This window comes from Sphaerodactylus townsendi, linkage group LG05 (assembly GCF_021028975.2).
Source record: "Sphaerodactylus townsendi isolate TG3544 linkage group LG05, MPM_Stown_v2.3, whole genome shotgun sequence".
In the NCBI taxonomy this organism is placed as follows: Eukaryota; Metazoa; Chordata; class Lepidosauria; order Squamata; family Sphaerodactylidae; genus Sphaerodactylus; species Sphaerodactylus townsendi.
The window spans coordinates 15,266,487-15,276,674 of NC_059429.1; the positions used below are offsets into that span (position 1 = coordinate 15,266,487).

A 10,188-nucleotide genomic window follows, 5' to 3' on the forward strand; every position below is an offset into this window, starting at 1 on the left:
TGGATGTGGGTTTCCTGTTTCCTTCTCATGCAGGGCCTGGCCTGGCTGTGGAGTTACCAACTTCACATCGGGGAATTCCTAGAGATCTGGGGGTCGAGTCTGGGAAGGGACCTCAGCACAGGATAATGCCATAGAGCAGGGATCTTCAAACTATGGCCCTCCAGATGTTCATGGACTACAATTCCCATCAGCCCCTGACAGCATGGCCAAATGGTAGAGCTCATGGGAATTGTAGTCTATGAACATCTGGAGGGCCATAGTTTGAAGACCCCTGCCATAGAGTTAGGATTGCCAGACAATGCCTGGGAGTTGGTGGAAAAAGTTTGTGGAAGAGCAGCACCCTGGGAGAAAAATTAAAAAGAAAATCAAGGGCTTGTCTACTCACATCTTCTTGTCGTTTTCAGGCATCTTGCAGCCTTACATGGAGTCCTGCCCTTCAGAGGAGCCATTTTCTCCAGGAGAACTGATCTTTGGAGATGAGTTGTCTTTTCCAGGAGTCCTCCAGGCCTCACCTGAAGGCTGGCAACCCTACAGCTGATAGTGGCATTGACTGTGCTGTGCTGTTGGGGAAGGGCCAGTGCCTTTACTGTGCCAGCTGGTAAGGAGTGGGGAGAGGGGAATGGCAGTTTGTTGTTGATAATGATGTGTGGATCAGATGGTTCCTGGCTCATATGGCCAAATGAAAGAGGAGGAGGAGTTCAGGAAGTGATTCGGATGGCAAAGCTGAAGATAACGCTGAGTTCATGCACGGTGCATGTGACTGTGTGTAAAAGCATACGTGATCCCTGACAATCCATGTAGGTTTGTCTTTTTAAACTTTTTAATCTTTTAAGGAAAAAAAACACTTTGTCTGGAAATACAGTAGGGGAAGGGTTCTTCATTTTGTTGTTTTGTAACCAAGGATGTATGCATCCCGCATTTCTAGGGTCGCCAGCCTCCAGGTAGCACCTGGAAAGTGAAGGACAACAGGTATATTTAGCATATATAATCCTGTCAAGCAAAGTAGCAAGCAGAAATGTGGATTGTGCGGCACGTCAAATTAGAATAGTTATCTCTCAAAAGACCAGCCGTTTTACCTCAGAAGCTCAAAAACATAAGCAGAACTTTACTTAACCTGAGAGAGAGAGATATCCATTATATACACAGTATCACATATAATAGTTACATGCACTGCTCATAGTCTGTTATAGTTTGGTTGTGTTACAATTATCTTTTGCTACATAGTCAGCACATTTATATATCATTTGGTTTACAGAGCACAGAGAGCATCTTTCTTTAAGTTAGTCAGTCAGGCAGTCTCGAGTATGTGTGAGGGAACAGAACACTACCAACGGATTTTAACTGTCACCTTTAGAATGTTCATGCAGCTTCCCAGAATTCCCTGCTGCTTCTGCTGTTGCTGCATGCAAGCAAGGCTGGAAATTTCAACAGAAAGTTCATTTTCACTTATGTATTTAGGGTGGGACAAGCCAGGCCATGAGCCCCGGGCGCTAGTTGCCTAGGGTGCCCAGGCCACCTCTTTGCAAAGCAGAAAGCAGCTGCTGCTCAGAGGGCTGTCGACCTACCATTAAGTAGACCTGGCCTCTGCAAAGGCCAGATCTACCAATACCTCTTAATGGCAAGTAGACCAGCACTCTGAGGAGCTGGTTACCCATAACTGAAAGTAATGATAGACCTGGCCACTGGAGAGCTGGTTCCAAGGTGGGGAAGACCTGTCGAATTTAAAAGGGGGGGCAATTTTACTGTTTGCCCTGGGCGCCATTTTCTGTAGATACATCCCTGCTTCTGTTATTGTTATTCAATATGTTATTCATATTGTTATTGTCACCAAGAACCAGGAAAAAATGGCCACTTTGGATGGTGAACTGTGGGACATTATATTCTGATGGCGTTCTTCCCCTTCTCAAACTCTGTCCTTCCCAGATTCCACCCCCAAAATCTCAGTTATGATGATTAAAGTCATCAGTGCTCGGGTGCTTGTGATTTAACGGTTCTGTCAAGCAATAAGCAGACTTTAAAAAAACATACTTTGTTTCGTGTTAAAAGTGCAATTGTCAAAAATGGTTGTGCCTGATGTAGTTTAATTTTGTATTTTAAAACAAGTTAAATAGTCACTTCCTTATGCATTTGTTATAAATGCACACTTCATAACTAAAATTAAAATTATTTTATTGTTATTTACATATTAACCTTTTAACCAAAATAACTGTGTGAAAGTATGGGGGTGCAATCTTATATTCTCGACTCGGGTGCAAAATCAACTAGTGACTGCTCTGTCTGTTATTGGAAAAAGAATACCAGACATAGGGAATTCTCAAGTGCCTTCTGGTTGGATTCCCAGATGTCCTGTTTTCGTTCATTCCCCAAATGAGTTTAGCAAATGAGTTTTTACCCAGGGGTGTTCATGTTCCACGGGCTCAGCCATATCTTCAACTTTAAAAAGATCACACTAAAAAAAACACTTATTTCTGATTTGTCAAAAAAAGGAAGAATCACATTAAGAAATTAAACAAAAGCTTTAATTTTAACAAAGAAAAAGCATGTGTTTTACATGCAATATCCTCATAGGCTAAAGGCTAAGACTTGGCTAGGGTGTGACTGTCAAACTGGTTTAAGACTTGTAGTATGATTCTAAACAGTGACTCCCTTCTAAAATCACTGTTGAGAAGGGTATAACTGTTTCAGATTTCTCTGATAATCCCCCCCAAGGTGTTCTGAAAACTGTGGTTCTATAAGAAGGACTAAAGAATTCTCAGCACCATTGGTGACGGAAATTGCTGTCAAGTTGCCCCAACTTATGGCGACCCAGTAGGGTTTTCAAAGTGAGAGACTCGGGGCCAGTGGTGGGATCCAAAAATTTTAGTAACAGGTTCCCATGGTGGTGGGATTCAAACTGTGGCGTAGCGCCAATGGGGCTGGGCGGGGCACGACGGGGGCGGGCATTCCAGGGGCAGGGCATTCCTGGGCAGGGCTGTGGCAAGGACGCAGCCACTGCACTGGTCCTTGGGCGGGAAACGAATGCACACAGGCGCAGGCTGCCACGCACGCCGGTGCACCTCCTGCTAGACTGCTTCAAGTTCTGCGTGCTACTGCTGAGAGGAGGGGCGTAACTAAGGCAAAAATCACGTGGCAAAATCCCCAATTAGTAACCCCCTCTCGGCATACACAAATAATTAGTAACCTACTCTCGGGAACCTGTGAGAACCTGCTGGATCCCACCTCTGCTCGGGGCCCTTCTGCACATACAGAATAATGCACTTTCAATCCACTTTCAATCCACTTTGCAGCTGGCTTTTACTGTGCGGAATAGCAAAATCCACTTGCAAACAATTGTGAAAGTGGATTGAAAGTGCATTTTTCTGCATGTGTGGAAGGAGCCTAACAGAGGTGGTTTGTCATTGCCTTCCTCTGCATATCGATCCTGATCTTCCTTGCTGGTCTCCTTCTCTCAAATGGGGTTTCACTCAACAAAATTAACCACCACCATGCTGTTGTTATCCAGTTATTAACTGCTGAGATCCTTAAGGGAGCAGCAATGGCGTAGTGGTTAAGAGCAGGTGCATTCTAATCAGGAGGGACCGGGTTTGATTCCCAGCTCTGCCGCTTGAGCTGTGGAGGCTTATCTGGGGGGTTCAGATTAGCCTGTGCACTCCCACACACGCCAGCTGGGTGACCTTGGGCTAGTCACAGCTTTTCGGAGCTCTCTCAGCCCCACCGACCTCACAGGGTGTTTGTTGCGAGGGAGGAAAGGCAAGGAGATTGTCAGCCCCTTTGAGTCTCCTATAGGAGAGAAAGGGGGGATATAAATCCAAACTACTACTATTACTATTATTATTATTATTATTATTATTATTATTATTATTATTATTTTATTGATACAAAAACAGTTATACACAGCAAACAAGATCAATATGCTGGATTTTGTATTACATCACACGTCGGACACTTCCCTAGCATCTAGGATTATTATTATTATTATTATTATTATTATTATTATTATTATTATTATTATTATTATTATTATTATTATTATTATTATTATTATTATTATTATTATTATTGGGAGACAATGTGGGTTATGGGGTTTTTTAATTTAAAAAAATGCAGTGAGTGGGAAAAGATAGACAGTCGTTTGTGGCAGTGGTTGTTCTAAGGCTAATAAGACCCCAGGAGGAGATTTCAAAAGGTGAGATCCTGCAGGGATGGAAAACAGTAAACCATCTCTCCACATCCCACAAGCTTCCAACCAAACTAGGATGCCATGTACATGACATTTAATTTTGGAAGCTGCTGGGTGAGATCGGTGAGTTTCATTTCATCTGAACAAATTTTTTTTGAGCTGGGCCCCCAGTGGTTGAAACTCAAGGCCAGGCAGGACCCCCCCCCCCGCCCCCAAGATTGGAGAGGTGTTTGCTTGTACTGGCTTCTAGTACTGTTTGGAAAAATCTAAGAAGATGGGATGCAGAGCACAAGAATTCATGGCACGTGCACCCACTCTTTTTCAGATAAGGGCCCCCCGGTTAGGATGTATCTTTCTGGTGTCGCTCAACCCCCCCCCCCCCCATTCCAAACACACAGCATTTCATTCGTTTCTGTGAATCTGGCCAAAGCAAGTTCAGGCAACTGCCAGATGGATGCTTTATTTTAAAATTATTGTCTCTCTGTCACTCTCCCCAAAAAAGGGTTATCTTTATAAAAAAAAGAAAAGAAAATTGCAGACTGGGCAGGGCAAAATTGCTCTTCAACAAAAGATACTATCAGGAGCCCATCAATAACCTGCCAAAAGGCCAAAAAGCGCCTTTTTTCCAAAGTGGTTAAGCGGCTGCAGCCAGCACTTTGAGAGCAATTAAGCGTCAAGAAATAACACAGTGACGATTTGCACAAGCATTTTTGATTCAGTGGGCTCTCGGGGGGACAGGGGAGGGGAGAGGCCCAAAGGGGCTGCTCTGATGAACCTGCTGGCTGATCCAAACTTCCCCCTCCCAAAAAGCAGGAAAAAGACGGGGTACACAAGAACGGATTCAAAGCTTAGATAAACAAGAGTTCTGAACAGCTAGAAGTGAAGAGGTGTTGGGGAGTCCAGCCAGAGGTGGGATTCGGGGGTTTCCAAAGGTTCGGTAGAACCTGTTGTTAAAATTTCCCTTTTCCCTTTTTAATACTTGAAATATTTTTTATTAAGTATTAATATTTTTAATACTTAAAATAAAAAAGTGATATGAAAAATATTTTTAAAAATACTTTTTAACAGTCATTATTTGAATCCCACCACCATCGGAACCTGTTGTTATAATGTTTGAATCCCACCACTGATTCCAGCACAGCATAAACAGATTTGCAGAGAGCCCATCTTTTAAGGATTAATCTACATGGAAAAAAATAAGGCTCTCTGTAATGCATAAAGTGTGTTGGTTCTGGTGGGCTTTCCGGGCTGTGTGGCCGTGGTCTGGTTGATCTTTTTCCTAACGTTTTGCCTGCATCTGTGGCTGGCATCTTCAGAGGTGTGTCACAGCCACAGATGCCAGCCATAGATGCAGGCGAAACGCTTAGAACAAGATCTACCAGACTACGGCCACGCAGCCCGGAAAGCCCACAACAACCAGTTGAGTCCAGCCGTGAAAGCCTTCGACAATACATAAAGTGTGTCTTTCATTACTCCTAAATGACCATTTTTTAAAAAAACCAATGATTTTAAGAAAAAACACCCACATTTTCTGGCTTTTCCAGCCCTCCAGAATGTTCTTCTGTTTCTCACTGATCTAGGAAAACCAGGAAATGCTACATTCTGAATTACTAATACCCCAGATGCCAAGAACTTCAGAACCCTCTTGGCTATATTTTCCTGAATCTCAGAATCCAGTGACTTGCTTAAGTTAGTTCTTAGAGAATTATTTATTGATACCCTACTTTTCTCCCTAGTGCAGACCCAAAGCAGTTCATGTAATTCCCCCCATTCCATTTTATCCTCTCCACATCAGAGCTGTGAGTAGGGCTACCAACCTCCAGGTGGCACCTGGAGATCTTCTGCTATTACAATTGATCTTCAGAAGATCCAAATCAGTTCCCCTGGAGGGTGGACACTCTGGGGCATTGTGCTCCACTGAGGTCCCTGTTCCTAGAGGCGGAGCTACAAGGGGACCAGGGGTACGCATTGCACCTGGAGCGTGCCTGGGCGGGGCAGCACAAATTTCAGGTTTGTTTTTTGTATTGTTTAGTGTTTTTCTGTTTTTCGCCTGCAGGGGACGCAGTTTTTAGGCTAGCAGCACCAAAATTTCAGGGAGTTTTTGAGGGACTCTCCTAATGATACCAACCAAGTTAGGTGAGGTTTGGTTCTGGGGGTCCAAAGTTATGGACTCCCAAATGGCACCCCCATTGTTTCCAATGGGAACTAATAGGAAATGGGAGCTACACCTTTGAGAGTCCATAACTTTGGACCCCCTGAACCAAATTTTACCAAACCTGGGTGGTATCATTAGGAGAGTCTCTTAAAGATACCCTGAAATTTTGATACTGCTAGCCTAAAAATTGCGCCCCCTGCAGGCCGAAAACTGAAAAAACTGAAAAAACACAAACATGGGGGGCGGGGGCGGAGCAAAACTCAGATTTTGCACCAGGTTCCATTTTACCTAGCTACGCCTCTGCCTGTTCCCCTCAGGCTTCACCCTCAAACCTCCAGGAGTTTCCTAACTTGGATCTGGAAACTCTCCCCCCTCCACTTACCAGGGGGCTGCCAATTGCAGGTTGGGAATTTCCTGGATATTCGGGGAGGTGAAGAATTGGGAGGGCAGAGTTGCGGGAGTGGAGGAATCTCAGCAGGCTATAATGCCATACAGTCCACCTTGCAAGCAGCCATTTTCTCCAGAGGACTGGATCACTTTCATCTGGGGATCAGTTGTAATGCTGGCAGATCACCAGGCCCCACGTGGTCTTTGGTGATCCTATTCCAACCATAGAAAACAATGGCTCTGGAAGAAGGCTCTCCCCACCCCTTTCATCTGGATGATAAGACAGCGGTTGTGAAATACAGGCTTTAAAGCAGATATCTGATCGAGGCTGAAAGTCTGGTTTAATTGCATTAAACGGCAACGCCTCTACAGAACAGAGCATCCCGGCAAGATTTATTATCATCCAAGAGAGGCACTGGCACAAAATAGAATTTGCAGGACCCTACTGCTGCTTAATAAGGCAGCTTTGGAAACAGCAGGGGAGGCAGGCTGGCCGAGTATTATCAGTGAGGGAATGACAGGGCTACAAAATTCAGCCCCCAGGCGGCCCAATCTTTCTTTCACATTCAGGAGATTCTTCAGTGTGTATTTGCATAATTGTGCATATTTGTGTAATCATGTGGATCTGGGTAATTATTCCTAAGATCTTCTGCAGTGTCCCCCAATATTTTTGGATAGTGTCTGCTCCAGGGGTTCTGTGGGGGCTGCAGTTTTGCTCTCTGGGAAATCAGGCATTTCCCCCCTGTTCAAGGTTTCGTTGCCCACAAATTCATCTCTCTGCCATTGGGGGGAGGGGCTTTTTAACATAAAAATATGAAAACCGAGGTTTTGATAAATTTGGATTCTGCTTTTAGTACCATGTTATGGAATTGCAGCATCCAGACAGGCGGAGAATTGGCTTCAGGCAGCTGGACAAAGAATGGCATGAAAAAGCAAGGCAAATCATTGGAAGACAGTTTTCGTTTCAGGCATGTTTGCAGGGTTTCTGAGGGTGGCAGAGCAGCCTATATAAAGTTCTAGCCCTGGAATGTAGAAAGTTGTAATAAGGCTGAGAGTGCCACTGAACATGGACAGAGTGCAGATCTGGCAGAATTGTTTTCAATCCAACAGTATTGTTTTCAATCCAACTGCCTCCTTCAATGAGCATCTTTTCAGAGGACACTGCTGTGATTGTGTAGTAGCTAGAGCACACACTCTCTCTCTCCCTGACCTACCTTATATAGTTGTTGTGGGAATAAAATTGCAGGGGAGAGTCCTATTGCTCTGAACTCTGTAGAGGAAGGGTGGGATAAATTGTACAGATAGAAAATTCAGTTGCTGAATTCAGAAACATATTTCCTAATACAGAATAATCTTAATCCACAATAATTCATGTTCATTGTTTGAATGCCTTTAGAGCATTCAAAGCATTTTGCAGACTTTATCTTGTCTTCAGTCCACACAACAAACCTGCAGGGTAGGTCCCCATGTATCAGATTCTTTCTTTTGATATCTGAGAATGTGCTGTTTTTCTCTGTGATTTCTGTCTGCCTTCCAGCGGTAACAGGCAGCGGTCTATAAAATTAAAAAGTCATTTTAGCTTCTAGGAAGAGTTCAGGTTTGGTTTGATCTAGTACTCATTGATTTGTCTTTTTGGCAGCCCACAGTGTCTGTAACACGTTTCTCCAACATTTCAAAACAATTGGTTTTCTTTCTTGGCTAACTTTTAAACACATACCTAGTACATAACACATAGATTTTGAGTGAGACTCGTCAAAATTGTCCCCTTTTCAGATTTTTGTGCTAATCCAAGATCATGTGTATGTATGTACAAAATCTCATCTTTCTCTGTGTTGTAGAAATAATTTTGAAAGATTAATGCTGCCCTGGGCATATTCCCCCGCCCCAGGTCCCTCCCACTCATATAAATCAGGATTCCCACTTCAATCAAGAGAGGCAGGATTTTGAAAGTGATTGCTGAGGTGAATCTGATTTCTTCCATGTTTCCTCGTGACTTTGCCTATTCTGTATTTTCCTGTTTTTGGCTTTCAAGGTAAGGACCAGATCAATCAAGTTTGCTAGGGAGAAAAAGAAAGAAGAAGAAAACATCAGACAACGGCAAGTTGATCCAAGCAAGACCTGAGATGCTAAATCCAATCTGAGCTCCTCTTCACCTTGGCTAAATCCTAGTCAGCCCAAGTTTGGCAAGGTGACTGCACAAGGTTTTCGCTGCTTTGCTATGACACGCCACCAGAAGAGAAATACCTGATCCACAGGAAAATGTGAAGGCTTCATGATTCAGTTTTAAGCCAAATACTCTGCATGCAACATTCACAGCGTTCTTTTCTTGATTGTCTTCATTGACATGGAGTCCAACGTGGGTGGTTTAAGGTCAAAGGACTTCAGTTTTGCAAGTCTTCTGAGCTGGCACAGGGATTTTGTGAGGACCACGGGGAAGGGGTTGTTGGGCTGCCCCCGGAAGAAACGGGCCATAAAATCTGTGAATTTTGATTAAGAATGTCAGTGTTTCGGGGGCGGAAGGAGGTTCTTTGCCAGAGATTCTCTTTGAGCTGGCTTGCAGCTTGGAGTATGTGGCATAATAACCAAGGGTGTCTGTGAGCATGTGCAAAATAATGTGATGTATACATTAGGGGGATTAGAAAAAGGGGTCTTCAAGGAAGCACTTGAGAAAGGAAGAGCAGACCCATGGCCCGCAACAGCCCGAAGACGCCACAAAATGCCCAGTGATTTTGGCCTGCTTCTGATTGGAAGACTAGTGATTTTGTTGTTTTGACAATGAGGAGACAACAAATCACAGCCGGCCATCCAGCAGGGGCCTTCTCTTCAATGCCAAGACTCCACCCACCCACCCTCACTGCTCTGCTCCTGGCTGCCATAGTCCGCTCACACACCTTGTGGGACTCCCTTGACCCCAGCCAGTTCTGTTGGTCATCTGCTCCCTTCTCCATTCCCAATATTTTCTTCCAATGGAGTTCTAGCTAACAGTAGAATGTTCTGAAGTTTTTTTTAAAACAAGCGAAGAACACAAATACATTACAAATGGCATGCTGACTTCAAAACTATGTTGGCTTGTGTGTCTGTTGCCTCAGTCATCAATAGATCCCTTCCCTGGTGAATTTGGGGTTACCCAATAAAATAGCCAGAATTTACAACACACTGTTAACCTGGGAAACCCACTGACACAAGATTCCCACTAACTTAGACACTTTCATGGAGCACTGAACAGTTGACTTTGGCAAATAAATAGAACTTCCACTTGTAGAGACAGTGTATCCCCAAACTCCAAAGTCAACAAAAGGAAGGCGGTGGGATTCCCAGAGCATTGCACTCCCCCCTGCCAGGGAAAAGGGCCAGCAGAGTTCTTCTAACATTCTTACTTTTTCTTCACCCGTGCCATACAAATGCCCATGGAACTTATTTAGATGTTAGCAGCAAAACCTATATACCAGGGGTAGGGCCATTTGGA

General features: G+C 44.0%; 1 long non-coding RNA gene across 2 annotated transcripts in view; it reads left to right on the forward strand.

The window, feature by feature from the left end:
- LOC125433560 overlaps positions 1 to 9,346 on the forward strand; it is a 30,969-nt gene extending 21,623 nt beyond the window's left edge. For both annotated transcript variants that reach the window (XR_007244630.1, XR_007244631.1), the window contains exons 2-3: positions 405 to 598; positions 8,755 to 9,346. This is a non-coding gene — a long non-coding RNA (uncharacterized LOC125433560). The remainder of the gene's footprint in view (positions 1 to 404; positions 599 to 8,754) is intronic.
- The last annotated feature ends 842 nt before the right edge of the window (positions 9,347 to 10,188 follow it).